The following is a 5,777-nucleotide window of genomic DNA, read 5'->3' as shown; positions in this document are numbered from 1 at the left end:
TCTCTCTCTCTCTCTCTCTCTCTCTCTCTCTCTCTCTCCCTCTCCCCCCTCTCTCTCCCTCTCCCCCTCTCTCTCTTTCTCCCCACTCCCTGGGCCCCCAGGAGCTCACTATGTAGCCCTGATTGTCCTGGAAATTTCTATGTAGATCAGGCTGGCCTCAAACTCACAGAAATTCACCTGCCTAAGCTTCCTGAGTTCTGGAATTAAAGGTGCTTGATACCATGTCCTGATGGCTGACTTCATATTACTTCTGATGTTTAGAAGTACATTTAAAAGTTCTCTTCCCCACGCTTCCTCCTTCTCTCTCACTCTCTCTCTCTCTCCCCCTCCCTTCCTCCCTCTCTTCCTCCTATCTTCTTTCTTTCTTTTTCCCTTTCTTTCTTTCCTCTTTTTTTGGGGGGTGGGGGGGTGGGACAGAGTTTCTCTGTATAGCCCTGGCTGTCCTGGAACTCACTCTGTAGACCAAGCTGGTCTCAGAAATCTGTCTATCTCTGCCTCCCAAGTGCTGGGATTAAAGGTGTGCTCCACCACTGCCTGGCTCCTCTTTTGTTTTAAAGACCCAGGTGAGAGCCTACACACAACTAGAATCTAGCACTTGGATGATGGGGGCAGAAGGATCTGGAATTCAAGGTCATTCTTGGAACGTGGTAAATTCTGGTTGGCCTGGGCAGCATCAGGACCTGTCTCAATAATAAAATATAAAAGGAAATGAGCAAAGAATCAAATGAGAGAAAAGTGTCATGAAAATATTGGTTGCACTTTGTTAATACTGGTGCTGAGTGGAGATGTAGGAATATGGTGTCATGTGATTGACACTTGCAATTTCTCTGGCCTTGATTTTTCAGGAAAACAAACAGTGCAATTTATGGAGGTACTTACTAAAAAATAGCAAGGCTCTTGGCATTTGGGATGAGTTAGGGCATATTTTGATTCTTTTGTTACTCTAGGAACCTTTTCTGAGGTTCACTGAGAAATGTTTGCTTTTTGTTTCTGTGTTGGGGCAGTGTCTCACTGTCTCACTGTGTAGCCCACATTAGCATAGAACTCATCACCACCCTCCTGCATGGTGGGGGCTACAGGCATGTGCCGCCATGTCTAGTGTGAGAAAAACATTTTTCAATTCATTGAAATTCAAGTAAGTCTGGAGGACTTTTTTCCTCTGTGAAGACTGGCGAAGTATAAAAACATTAAATGGAAGTCAGTTTGTCTTTGTCCCATGGACACGTGTCAGATGAAAACCTCAGGAAAAGGCTTTTCTTTTCCTCTCTCTTTCAAATGTTTAGACCAGAGGAGGAACTGCGGGAGCTGGCTCTCTCCTTCCACTGCATGAAGCCCAGGGACTGAACTCAGGTCTTTAGGCTTGGCGGCCTCTACTTGCTGAGCCACCTCAGCTACCCACTGAGCCATCTTGCCTGCCCCATTTTCAAGCTTTTGAAAGTAATTGTTTTCAAGGTTCAAAAGGTGGCAATTTCAGAAATATGGATTAAATGCTTACTTATTCATGAGCCAAAAGAGCTTGAGAATCCATGATGAACAGATTATGTTTTTCCCAAGCAGTCCACTTAGACACTGATTTATATAACAGCACAGTTCTCTGTGGACCAGTGGTGTCAGGAGCACTGCTGCTCTTTTTTATTTTTCTAAGATCTTATTTTTATTTTTATGTGTGTGTGTGTGTGTGTGTGTGTGTGTGTGTGTGTGTGTATGTGCCTGAGGAGCCCAGAAGATGGTGTTGGTTCCCTTGCAGATGAAATTACAGGCAGTTGTGAGCCACCTGACATGGTGCTGGGAACTACCTCAGCAACATGCTAAGCACACGCTCTGCAGCTGAGCTGCATGTTGGCCCAGCCTGGCTAACATCTACAACCTGGTCTTACTTGTCACTTACTTAAGAAATCCATTTTTCTGTTTGTAAGGCTGGGTTTGACCAATTCCCTGAGGCTCTGGTGGGGGTGCAGTGGTGTGTATTGACATTCTAGCATGTGCAGTGGCGTGTATTGAAAGACATTCTACCGTGTGTAGTGGTGTGTATTGAGCACAGTCTAGCATGTTACCCTTTGTGCCAGGACTCTCTTTACTCACCCACGTCTCTTTTCCCAGCTAACATGCACTTCTGGTACCAATGGTCTGTGCCTTGTTTATCATCAAGACTGCCACTGAGCAGTATCAGGTCCAAGGGAAATGCAGAATAAAAGATGCACAGCTGAGTAAGCTCGCTAAATACCATGGCGTTGATTTCAAACAATGTGTTTTTGGATGTAAACCTCCCCTCAGTAATAAATACAAATCTTGGAAATGTTTCAGAAGGGAGAGGAGATAGACGATGTATCAGCGGAGATAGTCCTCCGCTGAGGGGCTGGAGGGATGGCTCAGTGGCTAAGAGGGACAGACTGCCTTTTTAAAGGATCAGGACTTGGTTCTCAGCAGTCAATACAGGTAGCTCACGATTGCCTGAAACTCCAGCTCCAAGAAATCCACAGGCAGTCACACTCACCTGTAGTGGCACACACCTTTAATCCCAGCACTTGGGAGGCAGAGGCAGGCTGATGAGTTCGAGGCCAGCCTGGTCTACAAAGTGAGTTCCAGGGCAGCCAGGGCTATATAGAGAAACCCTGTATCAAAACAAAACAAAGCAAAACAAAAACAAATCTTTAGAGAGAATTTGTGTGAGTAAAATAACATTGTCATTTTGCTTCTACCCTTAACTTTTAAGATAGGTCTTTATTAATCACCCATAATTAAATTATATTATTTGACCCCCCCCAATTTCCCAGCATTTTATTGTGAAAAATTTCAATCATCCATGAATAGGATAGTGCCATATGCATCATAGTATGGGTCTATCACATGTACTTTACGTGTCAGACAAAGTGTTCCATCACACTGGCTTAGACATAAATTTATTATTATTATTATTATTATTTTGGTTTTCTTGAAATAGAGTTTCACTATATAGCTCTGACTGTTTTGAAACTATAGAGGTTTGTGGGCCTGCAATTCACAGATATCCTCCTGCCTCTGCCTACCTAGTACTGGGATTAAAGTCATGTACTACCATGCCCAGCTGACATAAATTTGAAATGTGTATTTTTACCATAATTAAAAAGAAAAGTATACTATGGTAGTTTACTCCTTTAATTCAAGCACCCAGGAGGCAGAGACAGGGGAATCTCTGTGAGTTCAAAGTCAACTTGGTTGGTCTATATAGAGAGTTCCAGGCCAAGTAGGGGTACATAGTGAGATTCTCAAATCCAAAAAAAAAGGACAGATTTTTAGGATGTTGACTATAATTGAGTAAAAAAAAAAAATCTTTTAAAATGTTAACCAAAAAAGATGGAAAAAAGCCCCATTTTGAATCAAAATGGGAAATTTACTGTTTCCTGTATTAACCAAAGTGAAAATGCCAAACAGTGGAGTCAGGTTAGAGTCTGGCTGAGTCTGGCCCTTAGCTGTGGTGATGGATATGGAGAGAGTGGTGGAAGACAAGTTGCTGACTTTTGTAAGTCCTTCCCGTATATTCTTGTTAATTGAATCTTCTCTCTTTCTGCTATTTTTTCCAGTTACAGTGTCTTCACTGTAAATAGCTTGTTCTTGGATTGCAAGGAACAGGGAACTCCCTGCAGAGGCAGAGTTTGTACATACGGCAATTTAGAAAAGAGACAGTTTAGCTGCCGAGTGCCAATTGCCATGGCTACCCTGGTCATGTTTCCTGGACCGGGCAGGTGGGGTGGAAGTTCTTATGAAATCACAGTTGGGCTTTATTGAATTAGCTTTTTTTCTGAAAGAACCCCAAATTGAGTTTATCATTTAGCCTAATTGGAGATAGTTAACAAGGATCCCATCCAACCTCACAGAAGTCTTTGTGCAAGAACGGCTGCCATGCTGCTGAGCTGAAAGGAGAACAGGCCTGGCATTATAGATGGATGGACAGTGAACTTTCTCAGAATTAAAGGTCCAGAAGATCAGCTTGCCAGTGCTGTGTACAGACGCCATCACGCTGACTCTGACACTGAGTCAGTGCCTTTGACATCACCACCATGTGGCCTGTAGCCATTGCTGCAGAGAACCCGTAAGGGTTGTTACATCAGCTTCCTTCCACAGGCAACAGAGAAATACAGATACTCATATATGTGAGCCTCTGAGAGGCAAGGCACAACTGTTCTGTCTTAAGATTTGAATGTTATCCTCCATTTACAAAACTTTATTTTTAAGATTTATTTATTTATTTATTTTATGTATGTGAGTACACTATCACTGTCTTCAGACACACCAGAAGAGGGCATCAAGATCCCATTACAGTTGGTTGTGAGCCACCATGTGGTTGCTGGGAATTGAACTCAGGACCTCTAGAAGAACAGTCAGTGCTCTTAACTGCTGAGCCATCTCTCCAGCCCCCAAAACTTTTATTTTACATGTATATGTATATGGAAGCTGAAGGGAAACTTGTGGGCAATAGCTCTCCCCTCTACCATGTGGGTCCCAGGGATTGAATCAGGTCCTCAAGATTGGTGCCTTTATCTGCTGTTATCTCACCAACCCACACCCTTTGCTTGTAAGACTAAAACCTCAACCATCCATTCAAAGCATTCAACTTTGAGAAGAAGTGAAGGAAGGGAAATGAAGAAATTGAGAAAGAGTTTAAAAAAAGATTTACTTATATTTATGTTATGTGTATGGGTGCTTTTGCTTGCCTGTATGTCTGTGCGCTATGTGTATGCACCGCTGAAACAGGCCAGAAGAGGGCGGTGGGTTCCCCTATAACTGGAGTTACAAGTATCTGTGAGCTGCCACGTGGATGCTGTGAACTGAACTCCAGGCCTCTGCAAGAGCAGCAAGTGCTTTTAACTGTTGAGCCATTTCTCTAGCCCACAGGAGAATTTTTATTTATTTATTTATTTATTTATTTAGGGCCTCTACATAGCCCTGGCTATCTCGGAACTCACTATGTAGACCAGGCTATAACCTACAAAGATTAGCCTGACTCTGCCTTCTGAGTGCTGGGTTTAAAAGCTTGTACCACTATGCCCAGCTTGAGAATTGTTTTTAAAAGGAAGGTAGAAAACATACTTTCCTGCTTTGCAAAAATTCATGGATAAATTAATATTGGTGCAAAGTATTTTTTAATTTTAAGAAATGCCTTGAAATTGAATTAAGATGCTTTTAAATGCTTTGAAATTAGCTCTTAATCTGTTTCTGTAAACTCAGATGCATTCTCTTTGGTTTTATGTGGAGTTTTTGTTGTCTTTAAAGCTTGTTTTTATTTATGTGAACATGTGTGCATTTGTATGCCACATATGTCTAAATGCCTTGTGACTGACTATAGGTGACCTTGCCAGGCAGAAGAGGGTATGGGTCTCCTGGAATTAGTTATAGTCACTTTGTAGTGAGTCACCAGGCTGGGGACTGAACTCAGGCACTTAGCTCCCCCGGAAGAGCAGGCAGCTCTTACCTCTGAGTCACCTCTTCTGCCACAAGGCTTGATGTGTCTTTGAACTAGTTTGCCACCTGTCTTGGGCCCATCTTAAATATTCAAGTCATTTTTTTTTTTTTTTTTTTGTTCTGCCTTTCCTTGGCAACATTTCTGACTTCATTCGAATTTTCTTGACTGCGGATCAAACCAAAATTTTGAACTCTTAGTTCCTTTAGATATGAATAGTTTGTCCATAGATTGTTTGGCTATTTAAAAAGCCTGTGGTAAAGCTCTTTTAAATAGGAAGTATAGCTATTGTAATATAATACACACACACACACACACACACACACACACACACACACAC

This window comes from Mastomys coucha, unplaced genomic scaffold (genome assembly GCF_008632895.1).
Source record: "Mastomys coucha isolate ucsf_1 unplaced genomic scaffold, UCSF_Mcou_1 pScaffold20, whole genome shotgun sequence".
Classification (NCBI taxonomy): Eukaryota; Metazoa; Chordata; class Mammalia; order Rodentia; family Muridae; genus Mastomys; species Mastomys coucha.
This window is presented reverse-complemented; position numbering follows the sequence as displayed.